Source organism: Lepus europaeus, chromosome 18, assembly GCF_033115175.1.
Source record: "Lepus europaeus isolate LE1 chromosome 18, mLepTim1.pri, whole genome shotgun sequence".
NCBI lineage: Eukaryota > Metazoa > Chordata > Mammalia > Lagomorpha > Leporidae > Lepus > Lepus europaeus.
Genome location: NC_084844.1, coordinates 64,703,233 through 64,730,358, shown reverse-complemented (window position 1 = coordinate 64,730,358; position 27,126 = coordinate 64,703,233). Strand labels below are relative to the sequence as shown.

General features: G+C 42.7%; 1 protein-coding gene across 1 annotated transcript in view; it reads left to right on the top strand.

The window, feature by feature from the left end:
- Positions 1-22,894: 22,894 nt before the first annotated feature.
- The window catches only part of LOC133776989 (zinc finger protein 345-like), a 37,803-nt gene continuing 33,571 nt past the window's right edge, over positions 22,895-27,126 (top strand). Inside the window, exon 1 of the mRNA XM_062216348.1 lies at positions 22,895-22,951. The gene's annotated coding sequence lies outside the window, so the exon portion shown is untranslated. The remainder of the gene's footprint in view (positions 22,952-27,126) is intronic.

The following is a 27,126-nucleotide window of genomic DNA, read 5'->3' as shown; positions in this document are numbered from 1 at the left end:
AAAGAGACAGAGCATACTGAAAACAACCACTGAGATCAGTTTATCTGTGGAAGAAGATACTGGAGGTTTACACTGATAAGGACACGTTATGACAATTTTGGTGAATTGATGGAAGCTAAGTGTAGATTGGCTTGAGACTGAAAACTCCTTTGAGCCACAGTCTTGGGGTACTCCCCATTTTTGTGAATTTCAGTTCCAGGAACCACATCAGTTTCTCACAGTAAAGAGATGGGAAAGGTCTTATTCAAGCAGCAGGAAGGGGGAAACAACCATTTTGAAATATGCTACAAAGTTTCTTCATGACAAGCTCCTCCTTCCCAAGAGAAAATAAGTTTATCAGGACCTCACGAACCTGGAGGATGGCAATGAATTAATTCCAAATCGCTTTAGTCTTATTGTGTCACCCATAAAGATAAACAAAAAAATCCAACAATTGCAAAGATCAAATCCCCAGAATTCAATAACATCATGGAAAACTTTGCTCAGCCATATTTTATGTCACATCAACAGGACTCCTCTGGTAGAGCAATAATGAGTAAAAATGAAAAGAACTATGAAACAGAGACAGTATTTAAGAAAAAATTCTTGGGATGAAAAAAAAGGATTAATCAGAAAAAAGACTAATGAAATCAATGAATAATATAAAGTAGAACAAACAAATTTACACATTAGTTCCACATATTAAAAAAATACTATAAGTCATATTAAAAGCCAAGAGAAATCTTAGTTTAAAAAGATAAAGTAAGAAATAGGACGAGATCTAGACAGGATATGTTTTTGGAAATTATTAGATAAGAAATATGTAATAAATAAAACTACATGTTAAGGACTGAAATGAAAACATGTTTGCAAATGCAAAGACAGTGGGGTAACGTAAGCAGAGACATGATGATGTTAACAAAGAATCAGCAGAAAATACTGGACATCTAAATCACTGTACACAAATTTTTAAAAAATGCCTTGTTTTAGGCTTATAAGTAGACTGCACTCAGTCAAGTGGTGAAAAATATCAGTGAGTTTGAGACATGCCAACAGAAATATCCAAAAGACTGAAAATGGGTGAAGTTTTCCCAAATTAAAGACAGATTCTGAACTATGGATCCAGGAAGCTTACAGAACACCAATCAGGATAAAAGGTCTGCAAATTGACACAAGGTGAAATCATATTACACTGTAGAAAACCCTAAATAAAGTGAAAATCTTTAAATAAATTGGAAGAAATGATTACATTAACCTTAAAGGAGGCCGGGGGGAACGGAATGTATTGGATTTCTCTTCAGAAGCCATGTAAGCAAGGAGTGAAATATTTAAACTATTGAAAGAAAAAGACTTAGAAATTTATGGATAATGAAATTATTCTTCAGAAAGTAGAAAAAAAGACATTATATGGCAAGAAAGTAGAGGAGGTTTATCATTAAATAAGTTATCCATAGAAAAGAAAAATAGTATAGGCATAAAACAAAGATTTACATAAATGAACAGTCAAGGAGGAAATGAATGAAAGTAAAAACAAATTTTTATTTCTTCTATCCTTAATTGACCTAAATGATAACACTTCAAATTATAATAGAAGAAACAGGTGATTTTAGTATATACATAAATGAAATGAATGACATTAATATTCTCAGAGAAATGAGAGATGATAATATTGATAATATCTTGATATGTGGCATTTAGACTATCCAGGATATAGCATAGTGTTATTTAAAAGTGCACTTAGACTAGGCATTTTTGCATATCAAAAATTCTAGGGCAATCCCTAAAAATAATTTTTAAAGAAGTGTATTTGTTAAAATAGAAGAAAGAAAATATACTCACAAAATAAACAAAACCTGAGAAAGCAGAAATGAGATAAAGACAGAAAAGGGAAACAGCGAACAATAATAATGAATAGAAAAGAATCACAAACAGACAGGAATTAAACAATGCCAATAATCACTATAAATGTGACTATTCTATCAGCTTAAAGACATGGACAACCACAGGATAAGGAGACAGAAAAACAAGGTCCTCCTACATGTTGTCTCTAACAAAAGCCCTTTAAATATAAGGACACAGATGAAGAGAAAGAGCACAATAACACTAACCTAAAAACCACAACACTGGAATATCTATGCTAATTTCAAACAAAGGATATTTCAAGGCCAGGTAAATTATCAGATATGTTAAATAATGATAAAGGGGTTATGTCCTATAAGACAAAAGTCTCTTTAGTATGTTGGTAGCTTATATCAGAGCATCAAAATACATGAGGCCAAAACTGAGAGAACTGCAAGGAAGAATAGACATCATATTATATTTGGAGACTTCCAAACATGTATTTTAGTAATTTATAGATCCCGCAGGTTCAAACTCAGAAAGTATATTTGAAATGAACAGGATAATTAATCAAAAAGATTGAATTGACATTCATATAATATTTCATCCACCGACAGCAGAACATTCATTCTCAACTTCACATGAATAATGGAAAAAGATAAACCAAATTTTGGTGAATAAAATATACCTTAATAAATTAATGAGACAGAAATTATTCAGTTTACAGTTGATGGTGATTTAAACTTGTAATCAACATTTGAAATACAGTCTGAAAAATCTCAGTATATGTGGAGATTAACAACACATTTCTAAATAATACTTCTACATGGGTTAAAAAGTATTAGGGACAGGCCAGCACTGTGGCATAATGGATAAAAACCACCACCTGCAACACTGGCATCCCATTTATGTGCCAGTTTAACTCCTGGCTACTTCACTTCCGATCCAGATTCCTGCTAATGTGCCTTGGAAATGAGCAAAAAATAGCCCAGTCCTTGGGCCCCTCCACCCACATGGGAATCCCAAATGAAGCCCCCAGCTCCTGGCCCAGTTCTGGCCATTGCAGCCATTAACGGATTGAACCAGAGGATGGATGGTCTCTCTCGCTCTCTTTCTCTCCCTGTCTCCCTCTCTCTCTGCCTCTCCCTCTCTATAACTCTTTTTTTTTTATTTTTGACAGGCAGAGTGGACAGTGAGAGAGAGAGACAGAGAGAAAGGTCTTCCTTTGCTGTTGGTTCACCCTCCAATGGCCACCGTGGCTGGCGCACTGCACTGATCCAAAGGCAGGAGCCAGGTACTTATCCAAGGACTTGGGCCATCCTCCACTACACTCCCGGGCCATAGCAGAGAACTGGCCTGGAAGAGGAACAACCGGGACTCTATAACTTTCAAATAAAAATTAAAAAAAAAAAAGAATTAAGGAAACAAAAAAGCAGTCACAAAAGTAACAAATATAATAAAATACTCAGTAATATTATTAACCAAATAGGTGAAACATTTTTATACTGACAATTTCAAAATATTAATGATAAAATTAGATACACAAATAGGAGATCATCCTCTGATCATGATTTGGAAGAATTATTATTATTAAAAGCAAAATGCCATATAAACTGATCTATGCAATCCCTACAAGATTCATATCCTTTATATAAATACAGAAAACAATTCTAAAATTCGTATGGAACCACAATATGATATAATAAGCACACAAACTTGAGTAAACACTGGAGGGAGATATAATTCTTCTTGATTTAAAAATGAATTACAAGGGTGGGCACTTGATGTAGTGGGGTAAGCCTGTGGTGCCAACACCTGATCTCATCCCTGCTGATCCTCTTCAAATCCAGCTCTGTGCTGTTGCCTCAGAAAGCAGTGGAAGATGGCCCAAGTGCTTGGGGCCCTGCACCCACATGGGAGACTCAAAAAAATGGAATGTCTCCTGGCTGTGGATCAACACATGTATGGCCATTATGGCCACAGTGCCAGCCCCAGGACTAAGGTTTAAACAGCAGTTTTCCACCCACCCCTCCCCTACTCCTGTTCATTCTGCAAGTGCCAGAGGGAACTTCAGATTCAACATTGTGCACACAAGCCAGATCTGGCAATAGGAGGTCATGTGATCCAGGCAGACTCCAGAGGTAAGCAGAGCAGTTGGGGTCTGAGCAGGGATGCTATCTGCTTCTGTCTGTCCCCTGGGGGGCTGTGACTGCACAGAGCTGGGAGCACAGGGATGGGGGTACCAGCCAGAGGAAGCTACAGGGACAGGATGTGTCTGGGACACTGGCTGAGAGGCTACAGGCAACTTTCACCAAAACAGAGTTGGGTGGGGGCTGGATGCCATTCTGTGTTTCCACATGGATCTGGGTATGAGCTTCTCCCATCTACACCACAGCCTCTGGCCCAGAGCTGGCTTGGGGCCCCAGGCTTTTGGGAGGGGCATTCAGCTTTGTGAGGCAGCGTCCTTCCCTGACCCCTCTGGTGAGACCCTGGCTGCAGTGAGGTCAGAAAATCAAGGCAGGCCTCTCTCAATGATCTGATTTTCCAGCTGTCTGAACGACAGGTCCTGGCCCCGGATAACTGCACAGCCCTCATTTCTCCCACTTCTCAGAAGCTTCCTTGGATGTTCTGACACACCCTGTTAAGGCAGCTCGTGTGGATTCTGGCTAAGCCTGACCTTCCTCTGAACCAGCTTGCCCGAAAAAGCCCCACCCAGCCTCATTTGGGCCCAAGTGGCTTTCTCTGAAGAGCCCTGCTCTCACAACAGGAATTGCTGGCTGTCCTGGCAGTAAACAGGAAACATCATTCTGTTGGGGAAAAATAACCCTCTCAGCACAAACATAGCAATAAATAAGTGGCTAGCTTATATCCCGTGCTAAACTGACCCGAGGCTGACTCTGCCATGTCTGAGCAGAGCCTCAGGGGTGGACTGGCCAGGACCCTCCAGTGAGTGTCCCTGGTGTTTGGGAGGCAGGAGCATCCCAGTGGGGAAGGAGAAGAGGGCAGAGGACACCTGTGTGGTCACATGGCAGGGGAAGGAGGAGATGCAGTGAAGTTTCTGGTTACAGCCAGAGTGGTGTCAGACACTGGGCCACCTCACTAAATGTGATGAAATGCAGCTTTCCACTCACATCAGGACCTGGGTCTCTGTGTCCAGCAGGTACAGTCCCATGAGTCCCCCTCAGATGGTTGCAGTGGAGGCCAGCAGGATGGGGAAGCCTTGGTGATGCCCTCTAGGAGCTGGAGACCAAGTTCCCTGGCACAGCTGCCCCCTTGCAGAGTGTGTTCAGGGAGACGAAGCCTGTTGCCCTGCAAGGAAAGAGACACGGACAAGGTTGAGAGGACACGACCAGCAGGGTCAGTCATGGTCACTGTCACTGACCCTCACATAGGTCTTGTTGCACACACGGTTTTTCATAACACATTTCCATGGATGGTTTGAAGTCCTCTAAGCTTGGATTTCAAACATTTTCTGTGCCCAGGTAAACCCATCTTTTGATTCCATTTTCTATAGACTTGCTGCCATCTCCTCGGGTATCACTGCAGCAAACAGCAATGGCTGTCAGAAAAGATGGCAGGGAAGCCAGGCTGCCAGAACCGCTCCCTCATCCTCTGCTGTTTTTCTCACTACCTCTGCCAGTTCATGTTCTGCCCAAAGCTTCAGATCTATCATGACTGGAGAAGAAAGGGAATTTTAGGAGTAAAAAGTCTTGGGGCTAGTGTTGTAGACAGTGGGTTGAGCCACCACCTGAAACACTGGTATCCCATATGGGAGTGCCAGTTGGAGTCCAGGCCGCTGTACTGCTGAGCCAGTTCCCAGCTTGTGCACATGGGAAGGCAGTAGAAGATGGCCCAAGTATTTAGGCCCCGGGAACTGACATAGGAGACCCAGATGGAGTTCCAGGTTCCTGGCTTCCTTTGGCCTAGCCATTTGGAGAGTGAATCGTGGATGGAAGAGCTCTTTCTCTCTGTTACTCTGCCTTTCAAACAAATAAAACAGAATCTTAAAGAAAAAATAAGAATCCTTTGGCACACTGATGTTGGAAGAAAGGGATCTTTCTTGAAGTTGGCGAACCCTAAAGGCTTCCATAGCCTTGGCAACTCATGACTAGAGCCTAGGGAGATTCCATAATCAAGAGTGTCAAATTGTTAAATCAACAATAAGAGTCACTGTGTACTTATGTCTCATGTGGGATCTGTCCTTAATGTGTTGTCCAATGTGAAGTAATGCTATAACTAGTACTGAAACAGTATTTTTACATGTTGTGTTTCTGTGTGGGTTCAAACTGATGAAATCTTTATTTTGTATATACTGAATCGATCTTCTGTATATAAAGATAATTGAAAATGAAAAAAAAAACTTGGTTTTAAATTGGAAATTGCATAGAATCAATTTTTAAAATAATCAATTTTTAAAAAAATATCATGTAGGATCTCTGTCCTTAATGTATAGTACATTGTGATTTAATGCTATAACTTGTACACCTACAGTATTTTTCACTTTGTGTTGCTATGTGGGGGCAAACTGTTGAAATCTTTATTTAATATATACTAAACTGATCTTCTGTATATAAAGAGAATTGAAAATGAATCTTGATGTGAATGGAACGGGAGAGGGAGCAGGAGAGGGGAGGGTTGTGGGTGGGAGGGAAGTTATGGGGTGGGGGGAAGCCATCGTAATCCATAAGCTGTACTTTGGGAATTTATATTCATTAAATAAAAGTTTAAAAAAAAGAAATGGATCTTTCAATTAAAACTAATTGTAACTGACCTAGAATCTCCTCTCAGGACAGAAGCAGGCATGGAGCAGGGCTCAGGCTGGAGAGGCTGGTCAGTCCCTGCTCAGATGCAGGTGTTGGGCCACCTCCCTCTGACTGAGGGAATTAGGACACCTCCCTCTGACCTAGGTCAGGGAGGGGGGAATGTGGAGTAGCTTCCTATCCTGGTCTCCTTACACGAGTGACCTGTGATTTTCCATTGTCAGTTTCCACAATTTCAGAAACATCCATGCATAAAAGGAGACTTAACTTTCACCCACAGTTAAAAAAAAAGATGTACAATGGTGACAATAATGTTAAAGCTTCTCTTGCTTTATTCCTCTTATTAGAGGAATTGATGTGCTAGGCTTCAAGTAATTAGGGCCCATGAAATTTTTTGAGAAACTGGCAGGCATGGAGTCTCAGCTCTCATCTCCAGGGGGCCCTGCCTTCCTCAAATGTTTTCAGCAGCAGGGACTGAGCACTGGGCAGAGATTCCCCACTGAGTTCTGGTGCCAGGTCTCAGCCTCCCCCCCACCCAGAGCTCCCTGTCACGGTGAGGGGCATGGAGCCCAAGAACACCTTACAGGGAGACCAGACTGGGGCCTCTGTGCTGGAATGACAGTGAGACAGCCTTCGCTTATGGCAAAGGAAAGGGAAGGAAAGCTCATCCAGTCTTCAGCGGATGTGGATTGCGTGATTTTATCGATGATTTTGAGTCAGTAAAGTAAGCTTTGTGTGTGAGAGCACACAGACCACCACACCCATGGAGTGTGAGATCCCCTAATTCAATTCCAGTCACAGGGTGTCCATGTGTTAAAGGCACAATGAGCACAGGTAACCTGTGGACACCTAAATCCCAAGCAGAAAGTGTCTTGCATGCTGCACCAGGGAGTATTTGGTTCTCGTCTGTCTTTGATCTGTAAATGCACTGGTGTCCTGAGACCTCCTCCACACTGCCTATGCTGTCCCCAGCTGCCTTGCCCACAGGAGTCATCCCCGTATTCAGTGATGTCTGCTGTCTGCTGCGGTCATCACTCAGCCTCCCCCCACCACATATACACACACACACACACACAACACAGGGAAGGACACAGTCTCCTCTAATGACATGATCTTGTTCAAGTGTGGCTGCTGGCCTGGACCACACCCAAAGCAGGACAGGGAGCCATGCTGTCCTCTGACTGAGACACCTGCAGAGAACAGGGAGTCTGTGGAGTGGTGAGGCTGCCACAATTGGGCATGGTGCAGAGGGAAATGGACGCTCCGAATGGAGGAAATTTGAGCTCCATGGGGTGAGCTGGCCACATGGAGAGCCCTGGAACAGCAGCCCCTCTGGCTGCTTCCATAGGAACTGCTGGAGGCTATGTTTCACTCCTGAAGGAGCTCATGTAGAATGGCAGCATCACCAGCAATGTGCACCTGACACCCTGGGCTCAACAGACTCAACAGGCTTCATTATGTTGTTCTTTGAAATTAACAAACTTCCCCAGCAACTTCCAGAGGCTTAAAAATTGAGTAAAAAGGGGTGTTTGCACCTGCCCAGTTTCCCAGTTGTCTTGATTAAGAGTGTACGCTTGTTGCTGCTGCTGCTGCTAAGCCAGCACCCAGACCTGATAATGGCCATCTCCATGGTCCATCTGCACATCCTGCTTGGTGCTGCATGCCCTATCAGCTTTGAAAAGCAAGCAGCAACAGGTGTACTCATACAGGACCACAGAAGAGGATGGCATCACTGATCTGGGCACCCCCTGGGCTCTGCCAGTGCAACCCTGGAAACTCCTGGTCTTTTCCAGTCTCCATGACTTCACCTGTTCCACATGTGCTATGGTGGACATTATGTAGAGGGTACCCTTACACACCAGCTTCTCTCACCTTTTAAAAATTAGACTCTAGGGTTTGGCACTAGGCCTGAGGTGCCAGCATCCTGTATGGGTACAAGTTCGAGTCCCAGCTGCTCCAATTCCAACCCAGCTCCCTGCTGATGGCCTGGTAAAGCAGTAGAAGATGGCCCAAGTGCTTGGGCTCCTGCACCCACATAGGAGTCCTGGAAGAAGCTCCTGGTTCCTGGCTTTGAATCAGCTCAACCCAGCCATTGCGGTCATTTGGGGAGTAAACCTGTGGATGGAAGACCTTTATCTCTGTCACTCCCTCTCATGGTCTGCAACTCTACCTCTCAAATAAATAAATAAAATCTTTCAAAAAAAGAAAATTTACAGAATTTTCATCCAGTTGATGAAGACACAATGAAAAAGTTAACCATATTGGGCTTTTGTTCTCTGTACTAAGATTGGCTTACACTACAACATCATTGATGTATACATGACATAGAAATAAAAGATAAACAATGGAGGGCTGGCACTGTGGCATAGCAGGTAAAGCTGCATTCTGCAATGGCTGTGGCTGGGCCAGGCAAGCTTCTTGAAGGTCTGCTACTTGGGTGGCAGTGGCCCAAGGACTTGGGCCATCAGCTGCCTTCTCAGGCACATTATCAAGGAGTGGATCAGAAGTGAAGCAGCCAGGTCATGAATCGGCACTCATTAGGGATGTTCACACTTCAAGTGGCAGTGAAACCTTTTATGCCACAGCACTGGTCCTGGTTTTCTTTATTTAGAATTGTTTAATTTTATAATTATTTTATCAATCGTTTCTTTTTTCAATTTTTGATATATATTGTTCTCATTTTCAATTCATTTTTATCTAGTATGTATTCCCATTTAGTTTCATAAAATTTAACATGAGAATGATTTAGCAGTGTGCATTGTTTCTGTAACTTTTAAATTTTCATGAAACTTTAAGAAATTATAAGAATAGTATCAAGTGTTCTTGGTTACCCATTACCTAGATTTACAAGTTAATCCCTGAAATTGCTTGTTCTCTCTACAGGCGCATCACACACAAACACACACTATACTTGTTTTATCTCTATTGTTTGGAAGTGAATTGCAAAGTTTTTGCCACTTTCCCCTTCAACTGTTCACTATATAATATTTTCTAAGAATGAGAGTATTCTCAATTCATAATACAGTAATTAAGAAACTATAACAGTTTGATAATAGTGTTACTTATCCCCAAACTCTATATCTGAGTTTTCCACTCATTCCAGTAATGTCCTTTACAGCAGTTTACTCTCTTCTATGTACCACTCCTGTTCCCATTTAGCATCACACATTGAATTTAGTTACCAAGAATTGTTGTCTTTCTTTTTATTTCATTAACTGGATAAGCCAGTTAACTTGGATTTGCCTTATGATTCTCCACACCACATTCAGGTTGTGATTTTGTGTCAGAACTACCCCATAAGTGATATTGTGTCCTTCTCAGCACATTGGATCAGGAGATACATGATGTTGACTTGCTCTTTCTTTGGAGATGTTAATTTCATAATTTCTTAAGGTGATACCTATCATGTTTCTCTACTGTGGAATTGGTAGTTGTCTATTTGTAATAAATAGTGGTGAAATACTTTGAAACTGTAATTAAATTATTAGGAAAATTTCAGCCATCCATTTTAGTATTTATTGATAATTATTGTCTGGCTCTGTTATTACTAGCATGTTTTCTAACTGGCTGTTTTTACAGTTCCCATTATTTTGTTAGTATTAATTGGTTGTTATTATAATTTATTTTTTTAAAGATTGATTTACCTTATCTAAAAGTAAGTGGAGTCTTCCAACTGCTGCTTCACTCTTCAAATGGCCACAAAAGCCAGGGCTGAGTGAGGCCATAACCAGAAGCCAGGAGCTTCATCTGGGTCTGTCACATGAGTGCAGAGGCCCATGTAGATGGCCATTCCACTGCATTCCCAGGCACACCATTAGGGAGCTTGATTAGAAGTGGAGCAGCCAAGATTTCCATCTGTATTCATATGGGATGCTGCATTGCAGGCAGCAGTTTAACCTGATAACAGTGGTAGTCTTACTTTAATAAAAGTGTTCCCTTCTCCTCCAACTATTTATTCACTTTTATAACAATAGAAGCTAATAGCATTTTATTTTACTCAACAAATTAAAATGTGCTACTATTTAAATACTTGACTCCTGTATTTGACCATTGGTAGCCATTCAAGCTGGTTTCTGTATCCTTTTGAATTCTCTCCATTAATCTAATCATTTCCGTATTTATGGCATGATTAAATGTTCCAATGTCATTTCTAAATACTAGTCTCTTTCTTCAGTCTGGAAGAAATCATTGCACTATAAACCTGTTTCCTTGCAATGGAGAATCCAGAAAATAAGATGTAGGTGAAAGGATTACAGCATTTATTTTAGTCTAAATCATATTTAATCTTAATCCTATAATTCCTTCAATTCTAGAATATATAAGCATGTAGATTTAGGATGCAACATAAAACAGTGACGAGAGGTCACAGTTATATGAAGAGTGACACTGGAGCAAACACATGGGGTTTCCGGCACAGGAAAGAAGATATATGAAGCCTGGTATGGTTGCAGGCTCATGGGGATGGAGACACTGGGGCAGACAGGGTCTAAACTTACAGGGTTTGCAAATATATGAGAAAATTAAGGGGATATGGATACAGTGCTTAGAGAAAATTCAAATCCTTAAGTGAATATGTTAGGACACTGAAATCTCAGCTACCTTCTCAAGAATTAAAGAGGAAAAATGCTGAAAGAATATTTAAATAAAGGCAGGACACAGATGCAACAGACATCAATGAAATGTTTCTAGTCACAAAAGTACTCCAGAAACATGTAAGGAAAACCATATTTTAAAAGTTAAGAAAACTATTAAGCCAATAACCAATTTCAGGAAATTAACACAGGGCCATTCTTTATAGAACATACAGAACTTAGCAAGACACTAAGAGGATATTGTTAAATTCTTAGAAGTAAAAATTTTACTCCAGAGTTCAAAATCTGTTACATTTTGAAAATCAGTCTCCCAAATCACAAATATAGCATGAAACAGAAAAACTTCTACATACTTAAATAAGATGATCAAATTTTTGAAAAGCCAACCAACCAAAAGTCCCACAAGTAAAATTTTGGGCCCAAACATATGGAATATTCTAAACCTTTAAGAAAGAAAAAAAATTAAATTTCCCAAATTCTTTCCAAGTAGAAAAAAACAGAGAATATATTTGAATTACTTTTGGGAAGTCAGTGTTTTATATATATATAATGCCAACAACATCAGGTTATGAAATTAATGAGCTTCTGTTTCATAAACAGGTGATATCTTGAGCAAAAAATTATATGAATTCAACCATATAGAACAATATTGTAGGTCAATAACAAGTGAGACACATTAAAAAGTAAAGGGCATTCAACACTGTCAAACAAACCTTGTAAATCATCCAGGTAGGTTGAAAATGTGAGATAATTACATGATCATTTAGATTAAGTGTTAAAGCATTTAACAAAATTCAGTATCCAGATGGAAAAAAAAAATCAACTTCTGGCAAAACTTCAAAAAAGAGAGACTTCCTGTATGAGATCAAGATAGTCTAAAATGGACCTACAGCAAACTACTTAACACAAGATCAGTGAAAGCTTTTCCCCTGGGAACAGACCTAGCCATGCCTGCCTTCTCCCCCATCTCTCTTAACAGGGAAATCCAACAACAAAAAAGAGCAAGCACCAACCCTAAATAAACCAGGAACTCTGTCAATGTACCCAGATGACACCATTACATACAACAATACAATGTCATCCCAAACTACATACAACTGACAAGTGAGGGTATTGAGATGACTGGGTAAAATGTCATGACCGGGGCATCGCATGTGGGCGCCGGTTCGAGTCCCAGCTGCTCCACTCTGACCCAGCTCTCTGCTGTGGCCTGGGAAAGCAGTGGAGGATGGCCCAAGTCCTTGGGCCCCTGCTCCTGCGTGGGAGACCTGGAAGAAGCTCCTGGCTTCTGGCTTCAGATTGGTGCAGCTCTGACCTTTGTGGCCATCTGGAGTGTGAACCAGCGGACGGAAGACCGTTCTCTTTTTCCCTATCTCTCTCTCTCTGTAACTCTGCCTTTCAAATAATAAGCCTTTTTTAAATATTATTAACAGCAAGAAACACATAGGAAATATTAAAAAGACAAAAGACAGACTAGAAAACACGTTATCTACAAGAGAAATGGACCAAGAGGATTAACCACGCAATATCTTTAAACACTGTTCAAAGGAACATCACAGAAACTTCCCAAAGGGGAAATCGTTCGGGATATGAAGAAACACAGGATCAGAAGTCGATGAGTTAGCAGTGACTCACCTTGAGCAGCTTCTGCAGCTCAGGAACTCTGCAAGTCCTGAGAGCCCTGAGGCCACAGTGACCCCGCCTGGAAATCAGGCACCCAAACCCGTCCAGCACTCCGGTTGCTTGGCAACAACCTCCCCACGCCCACTGAGCCAGCGAGCGTGCTGATTGGCTATGGTCTTTGTGACGCCCCTCATGCCCGTTGGCTTTGCAGCTGTCCAATCAGGGGCCCCTCGGTGAGGGTGGTGGAGCACTTCATCATCTCGCGAGATCCCTGTGTCCTAGTGATGTCCAGACTACAGTGGGAAGAGCGTCCCCGCGGTGGCTCGGCCTTCTCTGCTCTGAGAAGAGGAAGCCGGAGGCTTCGTGAGCATGAAGTGGTGAGTGTGTGGGGCCAGGTTTCCCAGAAGGGGCGGTGGGCGGATGGATCCTGTCAGAACCAGCTACAGAGGGACCTGGACTTCCCCCCAGTGAGCTCTTCCATCCGCGGACCCCACCGCTGAGGGCTGGGCCGGCTCTGGACACGGGCGACAGGCCCCATACCTGCACCAGCGGCCTTGGCTCCCTCCAGAGCCTCCTCTCCGTCTGTGTGCGCGCAGTCCGCCTCCCCCCAGGTCGTGTGGAGAAAAACAATGAAAAGAAACACGATCATTATTCCAGTCAAGTCTTTCTGATTTAGAAAATATTTTGGGGCTGGTGCTGTGGTGCAGCGGGTCAAAGCCCTGGCCTGAAGCGCTGGCATCCCATATGGGTGCCAGTTCTAATCCCGGCTGCTCCTCTTCCAATCCAGCTCTCTGCTATGGCCTGAGATAGCAGTAGTAGATGGCGCAAGTCCTTGGGCCCCTGCACCCATGTGGGAGACCCGCAGGAAGCTCTTTGCTCCTGGCTTCGGATCAGCGCAGCTCTGGCTGTTGCAGTCATCTGGGAGTGAACCAGTGAATGGAAGACCTCTTTCTCTGTCTGTACCTTCTCTGTAACTCTTTCAAATAAATAAAATAAACATTTTAGGAGTCACTGTGTACTTATGTCTCATGTGGGATCCGTCCTTAATTTGTTGTCCAATGTGAAGTGATGCTATAACTAGTACTAAAACAGTATTTTTACACTTTGTGTGTCTGTGTGGGTGCAAACTGATGAAATCTTTACTTATCATATACTGAATCGATCTTCTGTATATAAAGATAATTGAAAATGAAAAAAAAAACTTGGTGTTAAATTGGAAATTGTATACAAAATTAATCAATTTTTAAAAAATATCATGTAGGATCTCTGTCTTTAATGTGCTGTACACTGTTATTTCATGGTATAACTTGTACTCCAACAGTATTTTTTCACTTTGTGTTGCTATGTGGGGGCAAACTGTTGAAATCTTTACTTAATATATACTAAACTGATCTTCTGTATATAAAGAGAATTGAAAATGAATCTTGATGTGAATGGAACGGGAGAGGGACCGGGAAAGGGGAGGGTTGTGGGTGGGAGGGAAGTTATGGGGAGTGGAAGCCATTGTAATCCATAAGCTGTACTTTGGAAATTTATATTTATTAAATAAAAGTTAAAAAAAAGATAGTATGTTGTTGATGCTAATTTGGCAACATTTCCCATGCACCAGACTGTAAACACAATTTGCATGGAATTGAGCAAAAATAACCCAGGCGCTGAGGGCTCTAGGTATAGACTTATAAAACAAAATCTTGAAATCTGGGGCCTCTTTTTTTGACAAAAGAATAGGAAACAAATGCTGTCAGTTGTGTCTGGGGAAGACAAGTACTTTGAGGGGAAGTAAATGATGGCTTCTGTGCTTATAAGGAAGGTGGGGGTGTCAGAAATATGGCATTGATCACATATTTCCCTTTCTAAAACATCTTCCCTATAGGTCCAGAAACTGCTCAGGTGTGGATGTAGGTGGTTGAGCAACAGACATTCCTGCCTTCTTGATTCTTCACGAAGAAACAGGTACAGTTCATCTTCATGTTTGCATTGGTAAAGAGTTTCAGGGTATACAGTGCAAGATCTTGATTTTGAATGTGTTTTCTGTGTTTCTGTATGCATGCAAAAAGTTTTCGAAGTTCTCTTTTTTTCTGGTGTTAACATTTCAGCCATTTGAAATAGGTTTGCTGTTATTTCTACACAAAAACTTCATTGCCAACTGTAATGCATTCAGAACACTTTCCCCAGGCCTTTCGTTTACTGCTAACATCTTGGGTCTTGTAAAACCTTTTGGGTTCTAGACTCTGGATGTATAAATTCTGTTCTCCCTGAGCTGTTCTTTGTGAAATTCCAATCTTATATTGCTAATGCTTGCATGTTACTGTAAGACTCCATTTACCTGGGCCACAATAACAAATGAGAAACAGAATGTTAGAGCTGTGACAAGGGAATGAGATATATTCTTTTGATCAGGGGGCCCTTGCATAGGATTGTATACTTAGACGTCTGAGTAACTTTACAAGCTTGGATTTATTGGACACTTTTTTGTGAGTACTTTGTTGTTATTCCTACTAAGGTTTTGATTAATGCTTAGATAACTTGCTGGCAATGCATGTTGTAGGGAAAATTGCATCTCCCAAAGGAGAGCACCTACTCACCACATTGCTAATTAGTCTTCACCTGATGAGCCATTAATCATGGAAAGGGGCAAGGAGCAACTTCGATAACTTCAGAGCAAACTCTAGAAGACAATCAGATATGTTCTAATTGCACTCAGCTTCCTCTCCCATGGGTTGAATGGAGGACATGGGAGAGGGAAATGCACCTTCCTCTACAACACCCAGACTGGACTCTCACTCCTTCACTGGAGCTGTGATTCCCAAGCTTCCTACAAATACAGACACTATTTCTTTCTCCTTTCCCTCTCTCCCTTCCATTCTCATTCTAACAAAAGCAGACATGATTTTACTGGAAACATTGATCTATCCTTAAACTTTTCATTATAAAAAATGAATTGACTGAACCCATTCAATCATATCTTATTCATACTTAGATTGGATTACCATATAACTATGCATACAACAACAAACCTAAATTATCAGTCTACCATCTTCTCTATTTCATGTTACATGGATTTGGCCTTTTATGAAAAAGTTATTTTTATGTTTCCAAGCCATATGATCATAAAAGTTAGCTGCCTTACCTCTCCAAGGAAGATGAGCACATTTAGATTAAGCTGTTTTGCATATTTTTTAGGCTGTTTGTTATTTTGTCTGAGCATCCTTCTGGTTTATTGGAACCTCAACTACTTGCCAAGACATGTTCTTTGTATCAGAACACAAAAGAATAAGGTTGAGAAACATTTTCTCAGGTAGTGACAAGAACATCACAGTACTGTGACCTATAAGACTTGTTACAGAAAAGTCAAATTTATAAACAAATGTTGAGTTTAGAAAGGAATGCCTGAAGCAACTAGCTAAATGCAGCTCTCAAACACATAAGCAGGGCTGCTACATAGAGTGGTTTAAGGACTTGTCAAGGGTCACACAGCTGATAACTGGTACAGGAGGAATTCAAGCTCCATTCCTCCTGATCCTGATAAACTAGTTTTTTTTTTTTTTTTTTTTTTTTTTTTTTAAGATTTATTTCATTTGTTTCAAAGGCAGAGGCAGAGAGAGAGGTATTACATTTAATGGTTCACTCCTCACATGGCCACAATGTCCAGAGCTTCATCTAGGTCTCCCACATTGGTGCAGGGACCCAAGGACTTGGGCTGTCTTCTACTGCTTTCTCAGGCCATAGCAGAGAGCTGGATTGGAAGTGGAGTAGACAGGACTCAAACTGCTGTTCTTATGGGACGCCGGCACTGCAGGCGGTGGTTTTACCCACTATGCCTGAAACTAGTTCTTTAACTACAAGGATAGTAATTTCAAAGATTTGCTGAGTGCTTCCTGTGAACCAGGTGCAGCTTCATAGGCAGTGACTTGGCAACCATGGCTTCATAGTGAAAGTACCCAGATTTTGTGTGTCTATACAGTATGTTAGCTCAGTTACAGCATAAATGGATGCTTGATGAGCCTAAAGGACATAATGACAGAGGACTGGGGACTGAGTGTTGGGCTGAGTGGAGATTTTTAAAGAGAACACCTGCCCTGTATGGATACTACCTCCATTCCACATCACTGGGCTCATCCTCTGCAGGGGCAGCAGAAGCTAGATACTTCCTCCCCATCTCCCATAACAGATTCCTTGATTTTTTTCTGTTGGGCACATCTGCTGCCATGATGTGTGACTCCCAGGAAATGTATTTTAAAAATTTTATTTATTTGAGAGGCAAAGAGAAGGAGACAGGTAGACATGGAGAAAGCTCCCATCTGCTGGTTCACTTTTCAAGTGTCTACAAGGGCTGGGACGGGACTAGTCCTAAATCAGGAGCAAATAACCCAATCCATTTCTCCCATGGGGATGAAAGGGACCCAATGACTTGAGTCATCACTGGTAACTCCCTGGGTGAACCTTACCAGGAAGGTGGAATTGGCAGCTGCAGCCAGGAGTCAAAGCTAGCCACTCTGATATGGGAAAGGGGCATCTTATCTGCGAGGTGAAATGCCTGACCCAAGGAAATATTCTATTGTCCTTCTGGATGGGATGGAGAGCAGGTGACTGGAGCTGCAGGAACCATTTGGTCCCATGAGGGAACCTTATGGATGAGGCAACAAGGCAAAGGAGCCCCTCCTGGAATGAATATCTTTGAATCCTTATATGTGAGAGAAGTGTTAAGCTACAGGTGGTTTTATTTTTTAGACATTATTTATTTAAAAGGCAGAGTTACAGAGAAAGAAAAGTCAGAGAGAGGTATCCTCCATCTGCTGGTTCACTCCTCAAATAGCTGCAGCCACGAGGACTTAGGCTGAAACTGTGAGCTAGCAGCTTCATCCAGGCCTCCCACCTGGGTGCAGGGACCTGAGTACTTGGATTATGCACTGCTTTCCCAGGTGTATTAGCAGGGAGCTCCAGCAGAAGTGGAGCAGCCAAGACTAGAACTGTCACCCTATGGGATGCCTATCATAGGCTATGATTTAACCCACTATACCACAATGCTGGCCCCTAAGGTACACTTTTAAATATTTACTTTGTGTGCTACTCATAGCTGGAATAAACTCTAAAACACATGAGTCATTTTATTCCTTTGATACCAACAATAACCCTCTAAACAAGCACTGTGATACTCTCCATGGGCAGGTGAGAAAGTGGAGCCCATAGAATCTAAATACCTTTCTCAGGGCCACACAGCTGAGTGGGAAAACTGAGGTTCCTGCACCCCTTTTTAGGCACTACAGTACCTTCCTCAAATGTAAGATGAATCAAACAGAGGAAATCCTGGTGGCTTTGTCCTCAGTTAGGACACCTTGTACTAAGACAAAATTATGAGTCCAACTCTTTAGTGGCCTCTTAGGTGACCGTGGATAGTTTAGTTCAAAATCCTTCTCACAAACATCTTGTAGAGAGTACATGGTGTTTTCACTGGGATGTTTTTGAGTTCAGGTCACTAAAAGCCCATCTCCAACCAGCTTGAACAATGAGGAGAGTCAGACACAGTGGTCCTGGGCTCGACAAATTCCATGGCTGGAGATGTCAGTGAGAACATGGGCTCCTTTCACCTCTGCTCTGTGATTCACAGCACTATCATTATCTGAAGTTGATTCTCTTTGTGGCAAAAGGAATTAGGCTTGGAGCAAGCAATTGAGATTATCCATACTCTTATTTATGGGTAATAGAAAGAGAATGGAATCCCTTGTCTTTCTTTAAAAACTGAGGTGGGGGGTGAGTGCTTGGCCCAGTGGTTAAGACGGCTCTTGAGAAACTTTCATCCCAAATTAAAGTGCCTGGCACAAGTCTTGGCACACTTGCAATTCCAACTTCCTGCTAATGTGCAACCTGGGAGGCAGCAGATGTGGGGAGACCAGATTGAGTTCTCTGATCGCAGCCTCAGTGTGGCCCAAACCTAAAGATTTCAGGCCTTTGGAGAGTGAAATGGCAGATAGAAGGTCTCTTTCTGTGTCTCAAATAAATTAGCATATAAATATGTAAATAAATACATAATATCAAAGTAGAGGGTGTTATGGTACAGTGGGTTAAGCTGCCACTTGGGATGCCCATGGCCCATATTGGAGGACCTGAAATCAGGTCCCACCTCTGCTTCCAGTTGAGCTTCTTGCTAACGCACCTGGGAAGCAATGGTGATAACCTAAGTATGTGAGCTCCTGACACCCGTGTCAGGGAACAGGATGGAATTCCTAGCTTCAGCCTAGCCCAGCCCTGGCTTTGCAGACATTTGGGGAATGAGCCAGTGATTGGAAGTCCTCTCTAATACATAAATCTTTTAAAACTGTAGGTTGAATTTTCTTGCCAATCACCTCCTGTCCAATAGCAAAGGTTGGAGGTATCATCTGAAGTGGGACATTAATAGACAAATGGCCATCAAGGCCAGGGGAGTGGGTGCAGACAGGACTGTAATGTTTTAAGAGGAATGCTCCCTCTGGACCAACTACTCAGAGATCTTCCCTGCAACCTTCCCTCCCTGCCCCAAGACACTGCTTTCAGAGCTGTCTGTGGCCACAGAGAAGAGGTGGTCTGGAGAGTGGTCACTGAGGAGAGAGGAAGGGCGGGGAACCCCAGGGTCCCCTTTCTCCTGGTCTGGAGCCCCTTCCCTACATTACAGCTCTGCAGCAGAGCATGCCTGTCACCTCCCTCAGCCTGTGACACAATCTATTAGCATTTCCCATGGTTATGTTAGACTTGGGGACCACAGTGTGCTGTCCACTATGTCAACTTGAACTTCTAGGTTGGGGCTGGCACTGTGGGGTCATGGATAAAGCCACTGCCTGCAGTGCCAGCATCACATATGGGTGGCAGTTCTAGTCCTGGCTGTTCCACTTCTGATCCAGCTCTCTGCTGTGGCCTGGGAAAGCAGTAGAAGATGGCCCAAGTCCTTGGGCCCCTGCACCTGTGTGGGAAAACCCAGAGGAAGCTTCTGGCTCCTGGCTTTGGATTGGCACAGCTCCAGCCATTGCAACCAACTGGGGAGTGAAACAGCAGATGGAAGGCCTCTCCCTCTCTCCCTCTCCCTCTTTCTGCCTTTCCTTCTCTCTGTGTGTAACTCTTTAAAAGAAATAAATAAATCTTAAAAAAAATAACTCCTAGGTTTTCCATGAAAGTGACATCTGAGTGTATCTCTCCCAGGCAGCAAGGTTGGGAAGAGCTTGTCAGCTACAAAGACTAGGGAGGTGAGACCAGAGAGCTGCTAGCTGGTGAGAGCCTTATGACCTGACCTGTGTTTGGGAGGGGGGTGTAGCCTGTCCCCATTCCCTCCATCTGAGTGGGAACTGTTCCCCCAGCACAGTTCTAGAGGAAGTTGCTGTGTTTAGCTCCTGGCCCAATCACTGTTGTCTGGAAGGATTCACCAATTAAGCCTCTGCAGTGTATGTGTGTTGGGGGGGATGGTAAGGGTTTTGCTGTCCCCATTAAAATGCAGTAGTGGGGAAACTGTCCCCAGGCACTGCCAGGTGAGCTCCATACCTGCTCTGCCCTCTCTTCTGGAGATTCAGCCTCCCAAGATGCACCACTTCCATAGGCCCCTCCAACTCTTCCTTTCTGTGGGGAGAGGGTGGGTGGCAGAAGGCTGCAGGCTCTGCCTGTTGCTAAGGGGAAGTAATGGCAGAGGACCAAAAGGACCATTCCCAGGAACACCAGGGTTCTGTGCCTGTTCCTATTACTATGCTACTCAGGCAGTTTTTCTCTGTTTCCATTTGTGCACCATGTGTCTATCATCTAAAGACTGGGAGTCCTGCATCAGCTGCATAACACTTTGCCCAGGGCTCACTGGTTCAGGTGTTCTGCATTCCCCCGCAGCCTCCATGCTGCCCCAGGGAGTCCTACACATGTTATTTTGATAAGTACATCTCTAAAGCCATTTAAAATAATTTCTGTGTTTAGAAATGAAACAAGGTCATCATTACTGGCTGACTAGATGCCTGTCTAAATGACTAACTGTACCTTGACTTAATTACTGATCTCCCAGTTAGAAGTTAATACATAATTAGTTTAAGTTTTTTTTTTTTTTTTAAGGATTTATTTTATTTGAAAGGCAGAGTTACAGAGAAGCAGAGAGAAAAAGACAGAGGTCTTCTGTCCACTAGCTCATTTCCTAAATGGTCACAATGGTCAGAGCTGGGCTGATCCAAAGCTAGGAGCCAGGAGATTTTTCCAGGTCTCCCATTTGGGTGCAGGTGCCCAAAGACTTGGACCATCTTCTACTGCCTTCCTAGGCCTCAGTAGAGAGCTGGATTGGAAGCAGAGCAGCCAGGCCTCAAACCAGTGCTTATATGGGATGCTGGCACTGCTGGCCTTACTTACCCTCTAGGCCACAGCACCAGCCCCAATATGTAATTTTTAAACCAAAACTATCTATTAAACTCTAACACGCCACTGCCTGCATTCTACATAAAAGCCTCTTAAGTGACCTTTCCAAACCACTACTTCTTTACCAAGGCATCCCTGATACCAGCACTTCTTGCACCTGAATCAGCATTTGCTGAACAAGTAACCATGCACTTGGATTGCAAGAGGTCTTTTAAGTGCACAAGGATGTTTTTTAAAGATTTATTTATTTGAAAGTCACAGTTACAAAGAGATTTCCATTTGCTGATTCAGTCCCCAAATGGCCAGGCTGGAGCCAGGAGCTTCTTCTGAGTTTCCCACATGGTATAGGGGCCCAAGCGCTTGGACTGTCTTCCACTGCTTTCCCAGGCACATTAACAGGGAGCTGGATCAGAAGTGGATCCAGGACTCAAACTGCTACCCATATAGGATGCTGGCACTGCAAAAGGTGGCTTAACCCTCAAGAATTTATTTTGAATGACCATCTTTGTGACACAGCAGGGTAAGCTGCCACATGTGAGGCCAGCATCCCATATTTGAGTGCGAGTTACAGTCCTGGATGTTTTGCTTCCTACTGATGCTCCTGGCAGAAGAGCCCCTACCACCCCTGTGGGAGACTCATATGGATTTCTAGTTCCCATCTTCAGCCTGGGCCAGTCCTGGCTCTTGTGGTCATTTTGGGAGAGAACCAGAAAATGAAAGATCTGTATCTCCCCTTTTCACCCCCTGTAACTGTCTTTTGTAAAAATAAGCAAATAGTTAATTTTCCACCTGCAGTGTTGGCATCCCATATGGGTGCCAGTTCTAGTCCCGTCTGCCCCTCTTCCAATCCAGCTCTCTTCTACGGCCTGGGAAAGCAGTAGAAAATGGTCCAAGTACTTGGGCGCCAGCACCCACATGGAAAACTGGGAAGAAGCACCTGGCTCCTGGCTTCAATTTGGCACAGCTACAGCCGTTGCGGCCATCTGGGGAGTGAAACAGCAGAAGGAAGACCTTTCTCTCTGTCTCTCCCTCTCACTCTGTAACTCTACCTCTCAAATAAATAAAAAATTAAATATATTTTCTTTAAAAATTATTTTGAAATCATGTACCATTTTTTATAATAGGCATTTTCCATGAACTTTTTGAAGACCATTCACATGCATAGATTTCAAAATTTGTTGAATAAGCTAATCTTTTAATTTCATTTTCCACAAACTTTTTGAAACGCTCTCATATTTGCTTTTATTTCTATTTTTCTATACACAGTACATATATTTGATTTGAGGTCTTGCAAAACATGGATTACAATTCCTTCCTCATGCTATCATTCTAGTTTTTGTTTCCTCTTTTCTGTACTTGTAATCTGTCTTGCAGTTTCTTCTAATCTCTGTCTATCCTATGTGATCAGATCAGACTCCTTGGAGAACAGTTTTCATCTTGGTACTCTCTTGTACAAAAGTGGTTAAAAAAAAAAACACATCCTCACACTTAAGAATGATATATGCCTCCTAATAGTGGTTTAACCTGCTGACCACGATGCTCATCCCTGACATTTTATTTGATGTTTCCCTGGCATTTTGAATTTTTTTACCTAATTTTTTTACCTAATTTCATTTGTTGGAGCCAGTGTTGTGATGCATTAGGATAATCCATTGCCCGTGATGCTACTTCCCATCCAGCTCTCTGCAGTGCATCTGAGAAGCAGCAGACAACCCAAATTCTTGAGTCCCTGCCACCATGAGGGAGACTTGGATGGAGTTCCAGATCGGAGCTTTGATCTGACCCAGTCCCAGCCATTGTGACCATTTGGTGAGTGAATCTGCAGATGGGAGATCTCTCCCTCCCCCATCCCTGTCTCACCTTCTTTATAACTCTGTCTTCCAAATAAATAAACAAATCTTTTTAACATATTTGTTTTTCAACCTTTTTTCTCCCTACCTTCTAGCATACTCCCTTGGTGCTGCTGCTCTCTGTGGACTCGCCCTCCTCAGCCTCTGACTAGAGCACAGCCACCTCTCCAGTGCTGACATCCTCTGACACATGTTTCACTCTGCTGTTCTCCCTAAACTGCAGACTCTGCTTGGGCAACCCAACTAACTCTCATGCATAGACACACACACCTGAGGACTCCAGAGCCTTTGATTTCAGGTCCAAATTAACTTTCATTTTCAGATGACTGGTGAAAAAACAAGTCTGGAAGCCAGGGTGTAGCCTTGTGGTTTAGATACCTGTGTCCCATTTTGGAGTTTCTGGGTTTGATTCCCAGTTCCAGCCCCTGACTCCAACTCCCTGGAAATGCAAACCCTGAGAGCTAGCAAGTGATGGCTCAGATGATGGGGTTCCCTGCTCCTGGGCCAGCCCGGGCCACTGTGGACATTTGAGCAGTGAACTAGAGGGTGAATACCACTTCTCTGTCTACTTGTTTGTCTCTTTGCATCTCCAATTAAAAAAACAAAACAAAAAAGTATGTCTATATCTTTTATTAAAATAAATTCCTCAATGGCTAAAAATAGTTTCATTTTTAAAGTTAGCAAAAAATAATGCTTCTTGGTTGTAAATGATATTAGAATAATTTACAACTGTAAATCAGACTTCCATAGTGGATAAGGAAGAGAAAGATGAGAGCAATAATTTTTACTTCTGGCTTTGGTGCTTCTTTGTCATGTAACCTTGGAAAATTCATTTAAACTCAAGGAGCCCAAGATGAGTGTCTTTAAAATTGCAGGCTCATCTAGTTGAGGCAAGTGGCATAAAGCTGAGACCCTTCCTTGTTTCTGTACCAAAAGAGCTAAGTGACATTAGCAACTTATTTTACCCCTCTAGTTCTTCCTCCGCTGTGAAATAAGATTGTCTTTATATTTAAAGGATTTATTCTACACAGTACTAGGTTGTGGTAAGGTTTGCATGACTGTCAGGTCTTCTACAACTCTACTGTATTATTAGCAGTTGGCACTGAAGACGAAATGCTAAACAACATAGAACTGCTAGGACTGGGGCCCACACTGTGGCACAGTAGTTAACGCCCTGGCCTGAAGTGCCAGCATCCCATATGAGTGCCGGTTCAAGACCTGGCTGCTCCACTTCCAATCCAGCTCTCAGCTACGGCCTGGGAAAGCAGTAGAAGATGGTCCAAGTCCTTGGGCCCTGCACCTGCATGGGAGACCAGGAGGAAACACCCAGCTCCTGGCTTTGGATTGGTATAGTGCTGGCCATAGCGGCCATTTGGGGGTGAACCAATGGAAGGAAGATCTTTCTCTTTGTCTCTCTCACTGTCTACCTCTCCCTGTCAAAAAAAAAAAAAGAATCAATATAGTTATTAAAATTTTTAATTATAATCACTGAGTATTGGTAATTACTTTTTAAAAAGATTTTATTTATTTATTTGGCAGGTAGAGTTAGAGAAAGGTCTTCCTTCCATTGGTTCACTCCCCAAATGGCCACAATGGCTGGAGCTGCACTGATCCAAAGCCAGAAGCCAGGTGCTTCTTCCCAGTCTCCCATGTGGATGCAGGGGCCCAAGCACTTGGGCCATCCTCCACTGCCCTCCTAGGCCACAGCAGAGAGCTGGACCAGAAGAGGAGCAACCAGGACTAGAACCTGGCACCCATATGGGATGCCAGCACTGCAGGTAGAGGATTAACCTGTGCACTGCAGCCCCCACCTCAGTAGTGTAATTACTGATAGTATACTCCTAGTATTGTATATTTTAGTTTACACAATACTTAGATTAGATAAAAATATAGGTAGTGATAGTTATTGCTTCTCTTACTGGATTGGATCATAGCACATGTCAAACTTTATTTTTTTAAAGGCTTATTTTTGAAGGAGTTACAGTCACATCAAGAGATATTCCATCTGCTGGTTTACTCCCAAGTGCCTGCAAAAAGCTAGAGCTGGGCTGATCCAAAGCCAGGAGCTTCTTTCAGGTCTCCCACATGGATTCAGGAGCCAAGTATTTGGGCCATCTTCTGCTGCTTTCCAAGGCACATTAGCAGGGAGCTAGATTAGAAGTGGAGCAGCTAGGACATGCACCAGTGCCCATATGGGATGCCATCACTGCAGGTGGTGACTTTACCCAATATGCCATGGTACCAGCTTCAGCCTTTTCAATTTAATAACTAGAGATTATGCACTGTTCAACATCCTGGCTTTGGCTTGGCCCAGCCTCCACTGTTGTGGACATTTGGGGAGTGAGCCAGAGGTTGAAAGATCTCTCTTCTTCTGCCTCTCCCTCTCTAACTCTGCCTTTCAAATAAATGAGTCTTTGAAATATATACATATATGGGTCCCACACTGTAGCACAGTGGGTAAAGCCACGGCCATATAGGCACTGATTCAAGTCCTGGCTGATCCACTTCAATCCAGCTCCCTGCTAATGTGCCTGGGAAAGCATCAGAGGACTGCCCAAGTGCTTGAGCCCCTGCATTCCTGTGGGAGACCTGAAAGAAGCTCCTGGCTCCTGGCTTTGGATCGGCTCAGCTCAGGCCATTGTGATCATTTGGGGAGTGAACCAGTAGATGGAAGGTCTGTCTCTACACCCTCTCTGTTACTCTGCCTTTCAAATAAATGTTATAAATATGAGGGAGAAAAGTGCACTTCTGTTGCCTTCCTCATTACCTAAAGTAACATAATCAAAATCTGTTAGGCAAGTGAAGGCAAATGAATAAGGGAAATTCTGAGATCTGTGTTGACCACGAAGAGAACAGTTTCCATGTATGTCTTCTGGAAGCCCATGTGAGTTGGAACCAAAGAAAAGAGGACAAAAAAGGGGGAGGCCCATATTCCCCATTTGTCTTCTTCCTTCATTGGTGCAGTGGAGAGTTGAGTAATGTAACATTGGTGTTTGTCTCCATACAGTTCACTTCTATTTAGTTGTTTCTTAATCCTCAAAAAGGGATTTAGGTCAATGTTCTATTCTCATCAAAGACCCTGATGTTTAATAAGATTCTGTTAGTAATTTTTACCCTGGGTAAAATTTTTACCCTGGGTGGGTCTAAGGATGTGCTGTGACTTAGGTTTAGAAAAGAGCATCTTCCTTGCCACCCTCATCTCAGCTCTGGGGCTGTCAGTTCTCCCTGCACAGACACGGTAATGCACACTTCTTCTCTACTACAAAGATCTTCCCCTTATGTTGGTCATAATTCTAGTTATCAACATCAAATCAGCTCACACCTGGACTGTAAGTATTCAATGACATTATTTATCGAAATAAATGTATTCAAATATTCAAAGACCACTTCAAAGCTTAACTGCCTTCAAGAGTTTTTGGCACTTGTAATAGACACTGTGGTTTTCTACACACAAGCACTCACTATTTTATATACCGTTTAACAATTCAAACGTCGTTTCAGGTTCAGCAATACACAAGAATAGCATGCATGAGATGGAGTCACAAGAACTTTAGTACTCTTCTACATAGTCAACATGTTACATTAGTTGGGACTCAAAACCACTATGTGGTAACATAAACTGATTTAGTGAAAGATATACAGCTAGGTAGTTAAGGCCACAGAATCCCAGACCTATTGATTTTAAATGAGTTTAGATCAACAGCATTCCATTGCATTATCTTCTATCTCACAGTCCTGCTTTTCCAATAAGACCCACCCCACTCACATCACATATTTCCTGCCTGTGTCTGTACAGTGGTGGAAGCTGTTCTGATACAAGCATCTCCTGGACAGTCACCAGCTTCCTGACTCACTACCTAGCTTGGAATCAATAGTTCTGAGGGAACTGAATTGAATGGCAGTCTCTTTGGCAGTCACAGACTTCTGCCTTAGGAAACAGAACATGTCCTCTACTCTGGGGCTCCCTTTTTCTCATCAACCATGGTGTCTGTGGTGATCTCTGGTTTTTCACTCAAGCCCTAGTAGAACTCTGATTCCAAAAAACAGGGATAAGTGTTCTACCTGGGGCTGGTGCTGTGGCATAGCAAGTTACACTGATGCCTGCAGCACTAGCATCCCATATGGATGCCAGTT